The 19285-nt window shown below is 44.4% G+C and overlaps 3 non-coding genes across 3 annotated transcripts; all 3 read right to left on the bottom strand.

The window, feature by feature from the left end:
* Nucleotides 1–9859: 9859 nt before the first annotated feature.
* Nucleotides 9860–10076, bottom strand: LOC122727190. The gene has a single exon (XR_006353128.1). It is a non-coding gene; the product is annotated as a small nucleolar RNA U3 (small nucleolar RNA).
* A 2154-nt stretch (nucleotides 10077–12230) lies between these two features.
* LOC122727188 lies at nucleotides 12231–12447 on the bottom strand. Its single transcript, XR_006353126.1, has one exon. It is a non-coding gene; the product is annotated as a small nucleolar RNA U3 (small nucleolar RNA).
* Nucleotides 12448–16393: 3946 nt separating this feature from the next.
* Nucleotides 16394–16610, bottom strand: LOC122727186. The gene has a single exon (XR_006353124.1). It is a non-coding gene; the product is annotated as a small nucleolar RNA U3 (small nucleolar RNA).
* Between the last annotated feature and the right edge of the window lie 2675 nt (nucleotides 16611–19285).

Below are 19285 nucleotides of genomic sequence, written 5' to 3' on the forward strand. Positions count from 1 at the left end.
GGGGGGGGGGAGTGTGTGCAATTGAGTCTCTCTCTCACACACACACACACGCATTGTGTGTGCTCTTGGATCCAGGGCCTGGCTGAACAGGGAGACATGAATACCACCCTAAGTGACATTGGCGAGGTTGTGTGTTCCAGATGCCATGGGAAGGTAAAAAGTGGGCGAGCTGGGGCAGCTAGATGGCGCAGTGGTAAAGCACTGGCCCTGGATTCAGGAGTACCTGAGTTCAAAGCCGGCCTCAGACACCTAACACTTACTAGCTATGTGACCCTGGGCAAGTCACTTAACCCTCATTGCCCTGCAAAAAAAAAAAAAAAAAAATGGGCGAGCTAATCCGTCCAAGCACAAGGGAAATTCAGTTGCAATTTAGATCTTTAGAGACTTGGCAAAGCTACTAGGAAGCTAAGTAAGATGTGCTTAAATGTGTCAAAGGAAGGACTTCCTGACTCCAAGGCCAGTACTCTGTCCCGTAGTTCAACCTGTCCTCATGCTGCCTTTTTGTCGTCTAACTTGCTTGGACCATTAAGACAGTGTATCCAGTTGGAAAGAGCTCTGGATCTGGAGTCAGGAGGCCTGGGGTTGATTTTGGCCTCTTTTTTTTTTTTTGCTGACTCATTTCTCATCTCTGCAGTTTCCATCTCAGTAAAAAACAGATTCATAACTTCATTTTGTAATTTAAATTAGCTCTGAGGTTTCATATCAAGTTGGCCAAGAAAACACAGATCAATTCTGATGGGGTTGTAAGAAGAAGGCAGGCACACTAATATGCTGCATGTAGTATATTCTTATTTTGTCCTATTAATGAGGAGATAACGTGCATATTAATATAAATACGATAGGAAACAACATCAAATAGATCAGAGCTGCAAAGAAAGAATCATGGGAGATGGGAGGAGTAAGATGAGGGATAGGAGGTAGGCTATAGGCAATAAGGTTTGTGAACTTTAAGATGTACATATTTATTTGCACTGCTCACCTCTGGGGACAGCATCAACCAAAAACACAATCTCAGCTTCAACCTTAGTCCCAATCCAAACATAACTCTAAATTTAATTTAACCCCATCCTAATTCTCAAGCAATGATTTTCTTCAGAGAGTTGATGTATCTCCTTTTCCATTTGGCCATTTTGGCTTTTCAATCTGTTGACTTTTTTTTCATTACCCTTTCCACTTTTCCCTCTACCTCTCTTACTTTATCTCCAAAGTCCTTTTTGAGTGCCTCTATGGCCTGAGACCAATTCATATTTCTCTTGGAAGCTTTGGATGTAGGAGCTTTGACTTTGTTATTTTCTTCTGAGGGTGTATTTTGATCTACCTTGTCGCCAAAGAAACTTTCCATGGTATGCTGCTTTCTCCGCCTGCTCATCTTGCTGGCCTATTTTGATTTAACCCTAATCTCATAATCCTAACCTCAAACCTAACCCAAACTCTAAAGTGAGCCCTAACCTCAAACTCAGCCCCAACCCTAACACTGATTGTAACCCCATCCAAAACCCAAGGTAGGTGAGGAAGTGTGAGGTAAAAAATTGTGTGTATATGTGTGTGTGTGTGTGTGTGTGTGGTGTTTATGTGATCTTTTTTTGTGTGTGAGGCAATGGGGGTTAAGTGACTTACCCAAGGTCACACAGCTAGTAAGTGTTAAGTGTCTGAGGCAAGATTTGAACTCAGGTACTCCTGACTCCAGGGCTGGTGCTCTATCCACTGCGCCACCTAGCTGCCCTGTTTATGCGATCTTATTGGATTTTCACAAGAACCTTCTAAAGTAGATACCTATTACCACCTCATTTTACAGATGAAGAAACTAAGGCTAGTTGAAATTAAATTACACGACCTGCCTGCCTATCTCCCTGAAGGTATGTGGGAGATGAGAAATGGACAGTGAACTGCAAGTTGTGACATCTGTGGCCCTGGGGAAATTTAGTCTCACTTTACTCATCTGTAAAATGGGTGTTGTCACACACCCATTTCAGGCTGATCTAGTTCTTCAGCTTCAGAACTGGAATGAAAGGAGACCCTCTTAGACTGTCTAACAATTATTAAGTGGAGTTTTTCTTGGTCATAGAATAGAAAGGATACTCAGGAAGGACACAGCACTCATTCAGTTGACCTCAGATTCCTTGCCTCTGTGTTGCCCACAATAAGAGAGATAGACAGACAGACAGACAGAGACAGAGAAAGAGAGAAAAGCAACTCTTACATCATTCAGGTGTGACTTTAATATTCAGGCCGTAAGAAAGCAATGGCAGGAGTCTTGGTGCTGACTCAATTAAGCCTTCAGGAGGTAGGTAGGCCGGGGTGAAGTGGAGACAGTATCTACTGGAGTTGGGGCAAAGCGCCCTGGGTCTGAACCAGTGGGCTGAATCTAGTGGTGGTGGCCCAGTGGGGGAGGGGTAAAAGCACGCCAAGCTTCCGACCATAGAGAATCAGAGTTCAATCAGACTTCTGTTTCTGGGTCAAAGAGAAAGAGGCTGTGATTACTCACAAGCCAGGCAGGCTGAGAAGAAGCCAAATCACCCCCTGGGCCACGCTATAGCATGAACAGTGTGTCCTGGAAGCAGTGCTACACTTTAAGGAGTAAAAAGCCAAGAAATAGCCAGGATGAGTAGGCAGAGAAAGCAGAAGACCATCGAAAACTTCTTTGGGGGAAAGGTAGACCACAATACATCCTCAGAAGAAGAAGATAATAACAGGGTCAAAGCTCCAACATCCAAAGCTTCCAAGAAAAATATGAACTGGTCTCAGGCCATGGAAGCTCTCAAAAGGGACTTTGAAGAGAAAGTAGGAGAGATAGAACGAAGATGTAGAGAAAGAGAGGAAGGAATGGAAAGAGAAATGAGAGCGATGCAGGAGAGTCATGAGAAAAAAGTCAACAGTTTGAAAAGCCAAATGGAAAAGGAGATTAAAAAACTGTCTGCTGAAAATAATTGCCTAAGAATTAGGATTGAACAAATGGAAGCTAGTGACCTTATGAGAAACCAAGACACAGTAAAGCAAATCCAATTGAATGAAAAAATAGAGGGTAGTGTGAAATATCTCCTTGGAAAAACAGCTGACCTAGAAAATAAATCTAGGAGAGATAACTTGAAAATCATTGGACTACCTGAAAACCATGACCAAAACAAGAGCTTAGACACCATCCTCCAAGAGATTGTGAGGGAAAATTGCCCTGATATTCTAGAAGCAGAAGCTAAAATAGAAATTGAAAGAATCCACCGATCACCTCCTGAAAGAGATCCCAAAAGGAAAACCTCCAGGAATATTATAGCCAAATTCCAGAACTCGCAGGTCAAGGAGAAAATATTGCAAGCAGCCAGAAAAAAAGGAATTTAAATACTGTGGAGCTCTAATAAGGATAAAGCAAGATCTAGCAGCTTCTACATTAAAGGACCGAAGGGCATGGAATATGATATTCCAGAGGGCAAAGGAACTGGGACTACCGCCCAAAATCGTGTACCCAGCAAAACTAAGCACCATCTTTCAGAGGCAAACATGGAATTTCAATAAGAAAGAAAACTTTCAGGCATTTGTTATGAAAAGACCTGAACTGAATAGAAAATTTAACTTTCAAATATAAGACCCTGGAGAAGCATAAAAAGATAAACAGGAAAAAGACTTCATGAGGGATATTAAAAGATCAAACTATTTATATTCCTACATGGGAAGATAATACTTCAAACTCATAAGAAATATCTCAGTAAGGATTTAACAGAGGACACAAGTCTGAACTGAATACGAAGGGATGTTATGTTTTGTTCTTCTTGGGGTGTCTTATGTCTGGGGCCAGATCTGGGCTTGGGGCCTCCTGGGTCCAGGGCTGGTGCATTGTCCACTGTGCCACCTAACTAACCCATAATGACATCGGGTTGAGGTGTAGGAGAAATAGACTGGGGGAGGGGGAAGGGGAGAGATGGTCTGGGGAGAGGTTGTTCACATGAAGGAAACAAGAAAAAAGCTTATGGAGGGGAGGGGAAGAGGGGGAAGGAATTGGGGAGTGACTGAACCTTAATATCATCAGAATTGACTCAAAGAAGGGCTAACATACATACTGAAGTGGGTATAGTAATATATTTTTGCCCTGAGGGAGGGGAGGGAGATGGGGGGCGGGGAGAGGGGAAGGAGGGAAGGGCAGATTGGGGGAGAGAGCAGTAAAAAGCAAAACACTTTCGAGGAAGGTAAAGATGTTCTGCATAACTGCACAAGTATGACATATTGAATTGCTTGATTTCATAGGGAGAGTTGAGGAGAGAGGGAGGAAGAAAATTTGGAACACAGAATTAGCTCAAAGATCTTAAACTCATCAGAGTTGGCTCATGGAGGGAATAACATTCACACCCAGTTAGGAGGAGTAATCTATTTAACCCTACAGGAAAGTATGAGGGGAAGAGGATAAGGAAGGAAGGGTGAAAAAAAAGGGAGTGCAGAGTAGGGGAGGGGACAGTCAGAAGTAAAACACTTTTGAGGAGGAATAGTTTAAAAGAAGATAGAAAATAGAGTAAATACCATGGGAAGGGAATAGGATGGAGGGAAATAGTTATGATGATTGAATATAATGGCAAAACATATGGTACCTACTTTGATGGGCTAATATGAAGAAAATTCTTTGTCAAGTTTAAGGTACTATATACAGGTTATGATGAACAGGATACTATCAGAAAAACCTGGAAAGACCTACATGAACTGAAGCAGAGTGAAATGTACTGTATACAAAATAACAGCAATAGTATAAGATGATCTGCTGGGAAGCATGTGGTTATTTTCAGCAAGACAATGGTCCAATATAACCCAGAAGGACTTATGAAAATGGCAACCCATCTACAGAGAAAGAACTGATAGTATCTGAAAATAGATGGAAACACATTTTTTTTTCTTTTCTTTTCTTTTTTTTTTTTTTGGTGAGGCAATTGGGGTTGGGTGACTCGCCCAGGGTCAGGCGGCTGGTGGATGTTGGGTGTCTGGGGCCGGATTTGGGCTTGGGTGCTCCTGGTTCCAGGGCCGGTGCTCTGTCCACTGTGCCACCTAGCTGCCCCTGGAAACACATTTTAAAATTTTTTTTTCTCTTTGACAATTCCTCCGTCTGAAGTTTTGGGAGGTTTTTTTTTGACTGTTTTCTTTCACAACCTAGCTAATGTGGGAATGTTTTCCATGACTACTCATGTATAACTTATTTTGAAATGCTTGAGTTCTAGTGGGTGGGGGTGGGAATGGAGGAGGAAGAGAAGTTGGAACACATTTTTTTTTTAATTGATGTTAAAATTTGTTTTTACATATATTTTGGAAAATAAGATTCTATTCAATTAAGCCTTCAGGACAGTTTCAATATCTATTAAGGAAAAATTAACCTAGCCTTGATGGTAGATTTTATTCATGCCCACATTTCCAGGATAACCTTAATTAGAACCCCAACACTAACTCTAAAGCAGAACAGTATCGATAATATTTGGGGGGGAGAGGCAATGAGGGTTAAGTGACTTGCCCGGGGTCACACAGCTAGTAAGTGTCAAGTGTCTGAGGCTGGATTTGAACTCAGGTCCTCCTGAATCTAGGGCCGGTGCCTAGCTGTCCCCTGAACACTATTGATAATAGCAAACTCAGCCCTAGTTCCAAGCTCTTGGTTTCTTCTATTAAATAAGGGATATAAACAAGAAGATTTGTCCTCAGTTTCACCTATTATAAAACAGAGGGATTGAAATAAAGGGTCAGTAAAGTCTCTTACAGCTCAGACATCCTCTAATTCTTTTGACATAACTCTAGTTGAGTTCTAATTGGAGCTGTCTGTCCTCGAGGTTATCTCCTGGCCTTTTGCAGTAGCCAGCTAATTATTTTCCACAGCCTGTTCAATCCATTTGCTACACAGCTGCCAATTGGATTTTCCTAAAGCACAGCTCTGTTCAAGCTGAAATGTGCCTGACCTCTCTGCAGTGTTTGACCCTGTTTGCTACCTCCTCTACTCCAGAGGTTTCCAGGGCACTGGTTTTTTTTTTCCTGCTTCTCATCCTCCCCGTCTGACTATTCCCCTTCCTGTTGTTGTTGTTGTTGTTGTTATTGAACCTTCTCAGTGGTGTCCAACTGTTCATGACCCCATCTGGGGTTTTCTTGGCAAAGACACTGGCCATTTCCTTCTCCAGCTTGTTTTACAGATGAGTAAACTGAGGCAAACAGGGTCAAGTGACTCGTCCAAGGGTCTCGCAACTAGTGTGTTAAGCTGGATGTGCACTCAGGAGACTGTCCACTTGGCCACCTAACTGCCCTTTCCCTTTGCTGGATCACTATCTTTGCCAGTAGGTTTAAGTGTGGGTCTAGCCCCAAACACTCTGTCCTGGCACCTCTTCTCATCCCTCTATTCTTTCTGTAGGTCAGGGATTTTTAACCTAGGGATAGATTTCAGATGAACCTGGATGGGAAAGAAAAATTCTATTTTTATTTTCAGTAACCATGAACTGGAATTTAGCATTTCCTTCAATTACAGTATTTAGAAAACATTATTCTAAGGATGGCTTTCACCATAGACTTTGCCAGCTTGCCAGAAGGGTCCAGTAATTGTGTGTTTGTGTGTGTATTGGGGTTAAATGACTTGCCCAGGGTCACACAGCTAGTAAGTATCAAGTGTCTGAGGCTGGATTTGAACTCAGGTACTCCTGAATCCAGGGCCGGTGCTTTATCCACGGTGCCACCTAACCGCCCCTCTCAATACCTTTTAAGGAAAAACTAGTCTAACTTGCATAGAGGAGGGGGTTATGATATCGATCCTGCCACACTCCTAGAATGCTATAACTTGTGGGATTGATAAATACAGGGTATATAAAAAATGAGTCAGAATCACACATAGTCATCAGCCTCACTCTCTCTTTCAGAGTCACCTAAGTCCAGTGGCAAGACAAAAGTCAGGATATCTGGCAACAGCTCAGGATGAGGGGGGAGTGACCTTGGCATTTTCAACGTCTGACCAGCTTTCCATGGCACCTGCTTCAGTCTTTTTCATGGCCTTTGAAACAAAATGTTCTCATCTGCCCATTTCACTGGGGAAAGTCTTCACATGCTTGGGGCAGACACCCCTCTAACTCATCAATGGGTTTGAGGCCCACCAGTTACCCTTAACCTGATTTAACCCATCTGCTGATTTACTAGAGTGTGATTGCTATGCGTGCTACAGCTTTTTGGAGCCACAGGTGAGAGGTAAGTGGCAGGTAGACACCAAAGGTAGATGAGCAGCCCTGAAAAGGACTCGGCAAGTCCTTACACCAGAGGTCCTGGTCCTTCCTGAATATCCCATACACCCTACAGAGTAGACTTCTTGCAATGGCTTCTGGCAGGAGAGGAAGAGAAGAAACTAAGCTTAATGCTCCTAGCAGAGATGGTCCATTTTCTAGAGCATAAAATCCAGGAAAAGAAAGCTCCTTAGCTTCGGTGTCCTGGGGAGGATGGAAGGAGAGACAGGGCAAAGAATGGGACAAGGAACAAGAGACATCAATCAGCATTAAGTGTTTCCTTTATACACTTATTTTGTTTACAGGTATTATATTTAATTATGGATACCATTATAAATATTTTTATTGAAGCCTTTTGTCATTGCTCTCCCAGATGTTTCTGAACCCCACACCTCCCCCCCCCCAATTTCAACCTCTGAGCAGCTATCAACACTATGTAATGTCCTCACTCCTTTCTTCCATAGTCTTTTCTCTTTCTTGTGACCCTGATGAAGTGTCAGGCACCCTAGAGGCTAAAATATTTTGCTTCTATACTGAGAGAAATAATTATTAATAGCCAGTATCTTGGGGAGATTCAAAGCTTCCTCCACCTCTTTACAAAGTCCTGACTTTAAGTTCAGTTGTTGAGGATATTGCAGATGATGAAATTGGACCCACTTTCTTGTTCAAGACCCCACCCTGGTGGATGCTGTTGTGTTCTGCTCAGTCTTGGGTGGGGTATACGGTCTCTGAATAGATGGCCTGAAGCTATGGGTGGTCTGGTATGGAGATACTTTCCCTACCAAGAGATACTCAGCTCCAATTTTATTATAGCCCACTTCGGATCAGTTAACCAATTTGATTTGATTGCCGTTTAATGGACCACCTACTGTTTTGAAGGGTATATAAATTGAGTCCACCATGATTGTCTTTGGTCTAAGAGAGACAGACAGCCCGGTGATCATCCTTTTATTAATAACCTGCTGGCCTTATTAATAAATGATTAAATTACCTAGAAACCATGTCTCTCAAACCTTTTTAAGTGTCCCAATACCCATGGAAGGTTAAAGAAGTCTCTGGAACTGGATCCTTTCTATGGTCTCTGCTTCCATCTGGCTGTGATGTAGGAGGCAAAAAGGGGTTAATAGAAAAACCTAAGACCCAAGCTTTAATTCAGATATTAGCTCCAAAAGGGAGTTAGATCCCAGTTAATGGATAACTTACAAGTCAAAATGCTAGGTTCAGGGGCAGCTAGGTGGTGGACTGGATAAAGCACCAGCCCTGGATTCAGGAGTACCTGAGTTCAAATCTGGCCTCGGACCCTTAACACTTACTAGCTGTGTGACCCTGGGCAAGTCACTTAACCCCCATTGCCCCACAAAAAAAAAAATGCTAGGTTCTCATACCCACAGTGATCAGCATCCATAACGGACCAAAACGGGTCAGGTCAAATTAACAATAAAGGAAAAGACAAGGCTATAGAAATTCTAAAGAAAAATGATCATATTTTGAAACTAGCATGGGAATCAGAAAGGGACATGCGCAGAAAAGGCCAAATTTGTCCCCAGATTCACCATATGACATGTAAACTCCCAAAACACACCTCCACTGAAAAAGGTACCCGCCTCTGGGGTTGACTTAGGACCCCAGGAACTCCAAATTAGGATAAGCTCTCCCTTGTAACACCCCTAGGTGGAGAATATTATAATGAAAAGATAGGCCCTCCCCTGTACCTCCCTAAGGTGGAGATTATTATAATGAGACTGATAATCAATCAGTTTATCTATACTATAAATATAACTGTCTTTCCTTTCCTTATTTGAGAGATACCTTTCCACTATTCTGGTTCTCTCCCTGTGGTCACCCACAGTATTGCAATAAAACTTGGGAAACTGAGTCACTGAGTCTTATAATTCTTTTGGGACAATCAATTTGACCCCAAATTCCATCCTACATCAGCTGGGGTGCAGAAGCAACCTGTCTCACCAACAACTAATATCCTGCTTGGAACTCCTGGCAGGTCAGCTTGGGGGCAACAGAGTTTCTTCCCCTCTTCTTTTTTTTTTGGTGAGGCAATTGGGGCTAAGTGACTTGCCTAGGGTCACACAGCTAGTAAGTGTTAAGTGTCTGAGATCGGGATTTGAACTCAGGTCCTCCTGACTCCAGGGACAGTGCTCTATCCACTGCTTCACCTAGCTACCCCCACTTAACAGGTTTATTTCAAAAAAGGAAATCGAAAGATGAAAATAAATGATATGGGGCAGCTAGGTGGTACAGTGGATAAAGCACCAGCCCTGGACTCAGGAGAACCTGAGTTCAAATCCAGCCTCAGACACTTAACACTTACTAGCTGTGTGACCCTAAGCAAGTCACTTAACCCCAATTGCCTCACCACAAAAAAAAAAAAGTGACTATATTTTGGCTTCATGAGTGGGAGCCACCTGCCCCTGAATCTCTGTCCCCAGGAATTCTACTAGCTTTTTCATAGATGGGGGTTACTGATAGGTGACAATAAAGTAAGTCTGAGAAAATGAGGAAGATAGACCTGATGCTATCCGCACAAAAGTTAAATGAAGAAAAAAATAACCAAAATACCACAGAAAAAGAACCAATATAGCACAATGGGAAGATAACAACTGATTTTTAAGTCACAATTTAAAAATAGAAGGCAAATCACTCAGCCTGTGTTCTCTTCCTCTCACTCTACCCAAAGGCAGAGAAGAACGATCATCAATGGCAAGTGACAGCTGCTAGCAAGCAGCACCACAAACCAGCTTCACGCTCAGAAGAGAACACCACAGCTCCTCCTCGTGGTTACCTCCGTGCTACACTTTCAGCCACAATTCTCTAGTAATATACTATAGAAATGATCCCTGAAAGTATAGTCTTGACTCACAGCACCAACCTGGACCCACCACTACCAAACCCACGCTCCTTCCACTCATGGCCACCTTTCCACCCTCCACTGCCTTCACCCCAAACCCACCCGGCACCCAGACAGTCCACACCTCCTGTGTCCACGACCCCCTGCCCATACGTCCAAATGGTCAATGGCAGCCCCATTCCCCCAAGTGGAGCACCTCTGTCTGAATCCTTTGAGCCACACTCTTCCTCATTAACATATCCCCTCCCTCCAGCCAGGCACCTTGATGACTTCAAAAACACACAATGACCTGTAACAAGCACCCACTCTGCATATGACATTTGTTAGAAGCTGGCTGGAAGGACCTGGTCCCAAAGCACCACAATCAGTCAATCAAGAAACCTTTGTGGGGGCAGCTAGGTAGCACAGTGGATAAAGCACTGGCCCTGGATTCAGAAGTACCTGAGTTCAAATCCCGCCTCAGACACTTAATACTTACTAGCTGTGTGACCCTGGGCAAGTCACTTAAGCCCCATTGCCCTGCAAAAAACAAAAAACAAAGAAAGAAAGAAAGAAACCTTTGTTAGGTGCCTACTATGTGTCAGATACTTTCTAGAATGTAGGTGGAGATGCACAGTACAAAACCACTTAACTAGCTGTGTGACCCTGGGCAAGTCACTTAACCCTTATTGCCCTGCAAAAAGTAAAAAGAAAAAAAGAAAAAAAGAGAAGTTTCATTTCTACAAGGGGAAAATGGAAACCCATGGAGCCCTGAGAATCCACTGCACAATGTAGAGAACAGAGGGTAGGATCACTTCCAATGGGGGAAGTGGAGAAAGGCCTCTTGTGGACCCTGCAAAGTAGTTAATTAACCAGATAGTGGATAGTCACACAGATAACAAAGCAGACATGTCACAGACACCCAGAAAGCTGGAAACCTTGAAATTTATAGCATGAGTTTAGTTGGGAGCCAGTCATGTTTCCTATGTGATTATGACCAGGTAGTGACAATAATCTCAAGTTAGAAATTTTTATTATTCATGTATCCCACTCCCCAAATAGCTATCATCATCATTTTCTAAACTGCTGTAATTTTTTTAGTCCTCAGTCTTCCCCCACTCCCCACCCCTTCTCTCCTCTATAAAACTATCACCGTCTCCTTTGTTCAGGGAGTTGAAGATTAGATTTCTCCTAGCTATACATGTATGTGCTGACTGATTGAGGAACATGTCATAAATCTGTTCCTCCCCAGGAGTTGAAGTTTTGGCTTTTTCTGCTGGCCAGACCTCTGTGTGCCGAATAATAAAACTTTTACTTAAATTTTGATTGGATTGTGTGGGAGAGTAATTCTTTGAAAGAGTAATATTTTCAGACCCGGTTTTGCGGTGTCATATTTGTTTCCATTTTTCCTTATAGAAGTAAAGCTTCTTAAAGACTGTGTGTTTCATGATGGTTTTGGACTGTGTATCTGTACCCCAGTGCCTTGCCCAATCATTCCTGCTGGTACCAACCCCTCTTTTCCTCTCAAATACTACCCTGACAGATCGGGTTTCCAGGCTGAATTTCACTTCTTGTTCCCCAGTCCTGACTTTCAAGATGAATTAATGGTAAGAAATTAATATGTTTGATGTTTGATGTATCAATCGGTTTTGCTCATAATTTTCATTCATCCTTTTTTTTTTCTTTTAAGAGTCTCATTGCCTATATACCATGGCTCTCTGGGAAGAGTAGATGAAAGGGATACTAGGAGAAATTTTGGTAATGAAAAAAAAAACCCAACACCCAAACCTCAAAATAATAGTCCATTTTTTAAATTAAGAGATGGAAATGTCTATAATTTTACTTTGGATATGACCAGTCTTTACCCTAACCCCAATCCCTGCCATCAACCCATCGCTCCTTCAGAATAACCCTTCTGTTTAGTGAGTGGAAGGAGCTCATAGCCTCAGTGAGGTAGAGTTGCTTGACAGTTTCCTGGATGCAGCCACTGGTCCTAAGTCCAGGTCCTTCTCTGGCTCTATTCCCCCCACCCCTTTTGTACCCCCCCCACCCCTTTTGTACCCAGGTACTGAGGTTGCCTTTACCCCCTTGTTGGAGATGAACTACAGGTTATTGTTAGCGAGTGATATCTAACCCTCAAAGTCTGATAATGAGATATCATACAAGAAGAAAGAAGGTGAGCCACTCAGCCTGTGTTCTCTTCCTCTCACTCTGCCCAAAAGCAGAGAAGAACGATCATCAATGGCAAGTGGCAGCTGCTAGCAAGCAGCACCACAAACCGGCTTCACGCTCAGAAAAGAACACCACAGCTCCTCCTCGTGGTTACCTCCGTGCTACACTTTCAGCCACAATTCTCTAGTAACATACTATAGAAATGATCCCTGAAAGTATAGTCTTGACTCACAGCACCAACCTGGACCCACCACTACCAAACCCACGATCCTTCCACTCATGGCCACCTTTCCACCCTCCACTGCCTTCACCCAAAACCCACCCAGCACCCAGACAGTCCACACCTCCTGTGTCCACGACCCCCTGCCCATACGTCCAAACGGTCAGTGACAGCCCCATTCCCCCGAGTGGAGCACCTCTGTCTGACTCCTTTGAGCCACACTCTTCCTCATCAACATATCCCCTCCCTCCAGCCAGGCACCTTGATGACTTGATGACTTCAAACACACACACACAAAGACCTGTAACAAGCCCTTCTGAAGAAGGACCTGGTCCCAAAACACCACAATCAGTCAATCAAGAAACCTTTGTTAGGTGCCTACTATGTGTCAGGTACTTTGTAGAACCTAGGTGGAGATGCACAGTACAACCCCCCCCCCACACACACACACACAGAGTATCATTGAGAAGCTTCACTTCTACAAGGGGAAAATGGAAACCCATGGAGCCCTGAGAATCCACTGCACAATGTAGAGAAGAGAGGATGAGATCACTGCCAATTGGGGAAATGGGGAAAGGCCTCTTGTGGACCCTGCACTTGGGCTAGCCATGGTGGGAACTTGGGCCTCCAATAGGCTGGACCAAATCAAGAGGGAGAGCATTCCAGGAGATGGAGAGGGGCCATGTGCAAAGGCAGGGGGAGACGCAGTTTTGTGACCAGAGAAGGTTGGGCAGGGATTTGTTTTGGCTAGGGCAAAGTTGGGAGGCAGGGGCCTTGCTTCCATGGATAGTTGTCTACATTGGAGGTGGGGGGGTGTGTAAAAAAATTAATTATTCGCTAGCTAATTTAATCTGGAAAAATTATATAATTGGATTTATGAAAAATTATGATTATATGAAAAATGATAAGTTTAGAAAAATTATAATTGGTCCATAAATCCCTTTGTGGTCACCATTCAAATGTGAAAATATTTTGAATGACTAGGCCTAATTTGGGGCTAATCTGACTGGAGGACTAATCTGGGGACTTTTGACTATTTGGCTATCTGACTGCTATTAACTTAGCATGGGCCATTTATAAAGTTCCACCACACTGTTCCACTCCCAAATTGATATGCAAAATATTAAGAAGCCTCTTAACTAAATAATCAAAGCAGAGTTTATTTATAGATACTATTTAAAATTAAGAATACAGGGAAATAAAATGTATAACCTGACTGCATTGCGGGGTGTCTCTTTTGCGCCTGGAACTTCTTTTTCTTTTTTTTTTAGTGAGGCAATTGGGGTTAAGTGACTTGGCCAGGGTCACACAGCTAGTAAGTGTTAAGTGTCTGAGGCCAGATTTGAACTCAGGTTAGGGCTGGTGCTTTACCACTGCGCCATCTAGCTGCCCGCCTGGAACTTCTAATCTTGTCTGCCCAGTCTCTATCTTGTCCTTCGGCCTCCAGTCCTCCTGTTCTCCCCCGCCCCCTTCCGCGCCCCCCCCCCCCCCCCCCCCCCCCCCCCCCGTCTAATCCCCAGGTCTTTCTTTTCTCCACTCAAATCTTGGAGCTTTTTGCACCCACACCAAGCTAATCTGCCAGTCAGGGCTGAGGCTGGGGCTGGGGCTGGGGGGATGCTCAAGCATCCTGTGCCTCAGCACAGGCTACGCCAGAGCCCCGGCCTGAATGGGCTGGGATCTCTCGGATATCTCCACTCAGGGTGGAGGGAGCTGGGGGCTTTTTCCCCCGCAGCTGTCTGACCTGGCATCTCATACAGCCCACGGGGCTTTTTAGCTCAGCTGAAGCAGAGGGGGAAAATCACTAGCACCTCCAACACAGAAGAGACCCCTGAGGGCCTAAGGCTTTCTAATCTCAGCCTAAAGGTAGGGTCCCCAAATCAAAATAAATGTCCATAGGGGCAATGCCTGGCAAGCAACCCCTTGGAACTAGCACTGGGAGAGGTGGACTGAACAGAAGACTAACCCCAATGGTATTGTTGTAGGTGGCAACAAGCAGTGCCCAGGAGGAGGAGGGTATAGGAAGGAGAGGGGCTTAGAGTGAGACCCCCAGATGTCTTCTTGCCCTAACACCATGGCAGAGACTTGAGGAGATGGAGTGTGTGGTTGGAAGGGGAGGAGTAAGAATATAGGTGGAGAGTTGTGTGTGGGGTTTAAAGGGAGCAGGGGTAGGGAAAAAGGGCCCATCATGTCTGGATCAAGGTAAATGAAAGAATGGGTGAGACAAAGACAGATGCTGCCTTCTATTTTTCCCCTTATAGAAAGAAGTAAAACTTCTTTTTTTTTTTGTTTTTTTTTAGTGAGGCAATTGGGGTTAAGTGACTTGCCCAGGGTCACACAGCTAGTAAGTGTCAAGTGTCTGAGGCCGGATTTGAACTCAGGTACTCCTGGCTCCAGGGCCAGTGCTCTATCCACTGCGCCACCTAGCTGTCCCAGAAGTAAAACTTCTTAAAGACCCTTGTGTGTGTGTGTGTGTGTGTGTGTGTGTGTGTGTGTGTGTGTGTGTGTGTGTGTGTGTTTCATGATGGTTTTGGACTTTGTATCTATACCCCAGCGCCTTGCCCAATCATTTCTGCTGGTACCAACCCCTCTTTTCTTCTCAAATACTACCCTGGCACATCAGGTATCCAGGCTGAATTTCACTTCTTGTTCCCCAGTCCTGACCTTCAAGATGAATTAATGGTAAGAAATTAATATGTTTGATGTATCCATCGGTTTTGCTCATAATTTTCTTTTCATTCATCCTCCTTTTTTTTTTCTTTTAAGAGTCTCATTGCCTATATACCATGGCTCTCTGGGAAGGGTAGATGGAAGGGATACTGGGAGAAATTTTGGTAATGGAAAAAAAAAAAAAAACCCAACACCCAAACCTCAAAATAATAGTCCATTTTTTTTTTAATTAAGAGATGGAAATATCTGTAATTTTACTTTGGACATGACTGGTCTTTACCCTCACCCCAATCTCAGCCATCAAGCCCAACCCCATTGTTCTTTCAGTATAACCCTTCTGTTCAGTGAGTGGACAGTGAGTGCCTCAGTGAGGCAGAGCTGCTTGACAGTTTCCTGGATGCCGCCACTGGCCCCAAGCCCAGGCCCAGCTCCTCCTCATCCTTCCCTGGCTCTACCCACCCCCACCCCACCCCACCCCACCCCACCCCTTTTGTACTCAGGTACTCAGGTTGCCTTTCCCTCCTTGTTCCCAGGTCCTGTTGGAGATGGACTACTGGTTGTTGTTACTGAGTAGTGTCTGACCCTTGGTGACCCCATTTGGGGTTTTCTTGTCCAAGATACTGGAGTGGTTTGGCATTTCCTTCTGCAGGTGGTTGTACAGATGAGGAAAGTGAGGCCAAGAGGGTGAAGTGACTTGCCCAGGGTCACACAGCTAGTAAGTGTCTGAGGCAAGAATTGAAGCCAGGGAGATTCATCTTCCTGACTTCAGGCCCAGGCCCAGGCCCAGCACTGTATCTCCTGCACCCCCCAGGTGCCCCTAAACTACCAGCAAAGTGGTAAATGTTTGCTCTATCATTTAGTTTTGTTGACTTCTTTTCTCTCCTGTTTTTCTCTTTGTAGAGTAGGTAGATGGACGCTTAAACCTACCTCTCTCTCCCTCAAATGAAAAAAAAAGACAAAAACCCACCAGCTAATAAAAGGTAGAAATGCCCATGAGTATAATTTGGGTGTAGATGGAGAGTGATGAGTATTAGCGGATTAAGTAGGAAGTTGTAGAGAGAAGTGCTTTGGAACAGCCTGCAAAGTGTGCTTTTGGGAACATGCTTAAGTTCTAACCACTTTCCCAAGCATAAAAGGTAGGGAAATCTAAGAAAGCCAAATGATATGGCGGCACCTTGAAAGAAGTGAGGTAGCAAATGAGAGACAAAGAATTCAAACTGAAAACAAAGCATGAAGAAAAAAAAAATCTGATATTAAGACAGCATATAAGAAGAAAGAAGGTGAGCCACTCAGCCTGTGTTCTCTTCCTCTCACTCTGCCCAAAAGCAGAGAAGAACGATCATCAATGGCAAGTGGCAGCTGCTAGCAAGCAGCACCACAAACCGGCTTCACGCTCAGAAGAGAACACCACAGCTCCTCCTCGTGGTTACCTCCGTGCAACACTTTCAGCCACAATTCTCTAGTAACATACTATAGAAATGATCCCTGAAAGTATAGTCTTGACTCACAGCACCAACCTGGACCCACCACTACCAAACCCACGCTCCTTCCACTCATGGTCACCTTTCCACCCTCCACTGCCTTCACCCAAAACCCACCCAGTACCCAGACAGTCCACACCTCCTGTGTCCACGACCCCCTGCCCATACGTCCAAACGGTCAGTGACAGCCCCATTCCCCTGAGTGGAGCACCTCTGTCTGACTCCTTCGAGCCACACTCTTCCTCATTAACATATCCCCTCCCTCCAGCCAGGCACCTTGATGACTTCAAACACATACAGGATGACCTGTAAGAAGCCCTTCTGAAGCACCCACTCTGCACAAGGCATTTGTGAGAACCTGGCTGGAAGGACCTGGTCCCAAAGCACCACAATCAGTCAATCAAGAAACCTTTGTTAAGTGCCTACTATGTGTCAGGTACTTTCTAGAAGACACACAGAGTGTCATTGAGAAGCTTCACTTTTACAAGGAGAAAATGGAAACCCATGAAGCCCTGAGGATCCAATGCACAGTGTAGAGAAGAGAGGATGAGATCACTGCCAACTGGGGAAGTGGGGAAAGGCCTCTTGTGGACCCTGTACTTGGACTGAGCCATGATGGGAGCTTGGGCCTCCAATAGGCTGGACCAAATCAAGAGGGAGAGCATTCCAGGAGATGGAGAGGGGCCCACTGCCTTTGCAGGGGGAGATGCAGTTTTGTGACCAGGGAAGATTGGGCAGGGATTTGTTTTGGCTGGAGTGTGGAGTGCCTGAGGGGAAGTCCTTTGTAATCAGGATGGAAAAGGAGGCTGAGATAAGGAAGCTGGGATGTCATGCTAAACATGTTACAGACTGGAGTTTGTACTTGATGCTGGCAGTAGTTGGGAGCCACCAAATCTTCTCGAGCTAGGGAGCAAGCAGTGGTTGGTTCTGGGGGCTAGGGCTGAGTTGGGAGGCAGGGCCCTTGCTTCCATGGATAGTTTCCCAAATTTAGGGAGGGCAATGCCAGGCAACCTCTTGGAGATATCACAAGGGCAGATGGACTGCACAGAAGATAGACCCACTTTTCCTGATTTGGGTGGCACTGGAGGAGGAGGAGGGAATAAGAAGTAGAGAGTTAGGGGAAGCAGCAGGTAAAAGGACAAGTACTGAAGGACAGGAGATGAAATACTCCTGGCCAAGTCGCACGAGGAAGGGGCCATATATTAGAAATATCTGTGGGGTAGAATTGACAAAACTTGATGACAGATTGGCTTTCGGATCATGTGAGGGAGTGTGGAATCAATGACAACACCTTGATTGTAAATTTGTGTGACTTAAAGAATGCTGGTCCCCTCAAGTGTAAATGGAAAGTTAGGAGGGCTTTGTAGGAAAGATAGAGCTCAGTTTTGGTCATGTTGAGTTTATGATGTCTACTTGTAAATTGGAGATAGGAGATTAGGAGAGAGGTTTGGGTTGTATAAACACATCCCAGAATTGTCTGTATGGAGGTGGTAATTAAATTCATGGGAACTGATTAGATCTCCAAGTCAAATAGGATAGAAGGAAAATAGGAAAAAAAAAACACAAAAAAACAACCCAGAATAGAATCTGTGGGACACATTGCTTAGTGAGCATGACCTGGATGAAGATCCAGCAAAAGAGACTGAGAAGGGGGGCAGCTAGGTGGTGCAGTGGATAGAGCACTGGCCCTGGAGTCAGGAGGACCTGAGTTCAAATGTGGCCTCAGATACTTGACACTTACTAGCTGTGTGACCCTGGGCAAGTCACTTAACCCCAATTGCCTCACCAAAAACAAAAAGAGAGAGACTAAGAAGGAATGGTCAGATAGGGTGGAGGAGAACCAGGAGAATAGAGTCCTAAAAAACTAGAAAGAAGAGAGTATCAATGACAAGAAGGTAACTGATATAGTGTCAAAGGCTACAGAAAGGTCAAGAAGGATGAGTTTTTGGGGAAGACCATTTGATTTGATGATTAAGAGAATGTTGCTAACTTTGGAAAGAGCAATTTCATTGAATAATGACTGGAAACTAGACAGTAGAGAATTAAGAAGAGCGAGAGTACAAGAAGCAGGGGCCTTTTCTAAGCAGTTTAGTCAGAAAAGGCAGGATGATGGGATGATGTTTATTGGGCACAGAAACATCAAGTGAGGGCTTTTTGAGCAAGAGGGACATGTGGGCATGTTTGTAGGCAATAGGGAAGCACTTAGTGGACAAGGGAAGATTGAAAATAGGAGGAAAGGTAGAGAAGTGGGAAGGAACAGTGGTTAACATTGCTGGATATTGCAGACAACTCCCCAGAAAGGGGAGCAAAGGCCATCAGAATTTAGGGAAAGAGGGCAAAGCTTGTATGAGTGCTGATGGTGAGGAGAGACAGGGGAACAGGATACACTATGACTGCAAAAAGATCAGTGAAAGGAACCTTGACTCAAAGAATTGGCAAATAAGGATGAGAAGGAGGTAGTCTGAGAGGTTGGAGGAGATTCAGGGAGACCAATATTTTTGAAGCCAAGTGAGGAAATAAAAGTGCAGAGAGAAGCAAGCAGTGGTCAACAGCTCTGGCTACTATATAAAGCTCTCTTCTAAGGAAGAGCAGAATGGCAATCAAAGGTGACTGGTCTGACCTTTATTCTCTCTGCTCTAACTGATCTCCTTAGACTCTGCTGCCACATGAATATTCCCTTTTCATTCATCCAGTC

The sequence above is a fragment of the Dromiciops gliroides genome, chromosome 4 (assembly GCF_019393635.1).
Source record: "Dromiciops gliroides isolate mDroGli1 chromosome 4, mDroGli1.pri, whole genome shotgun sequence".
Taxonomy (NCBI): domain Eukaryota; kingdom Metazoa; phylum Chordata; class Mammalia; order Microbiotheria; family Microbiotheriidae; genus Dromiciops; species Dromiciops gliroides.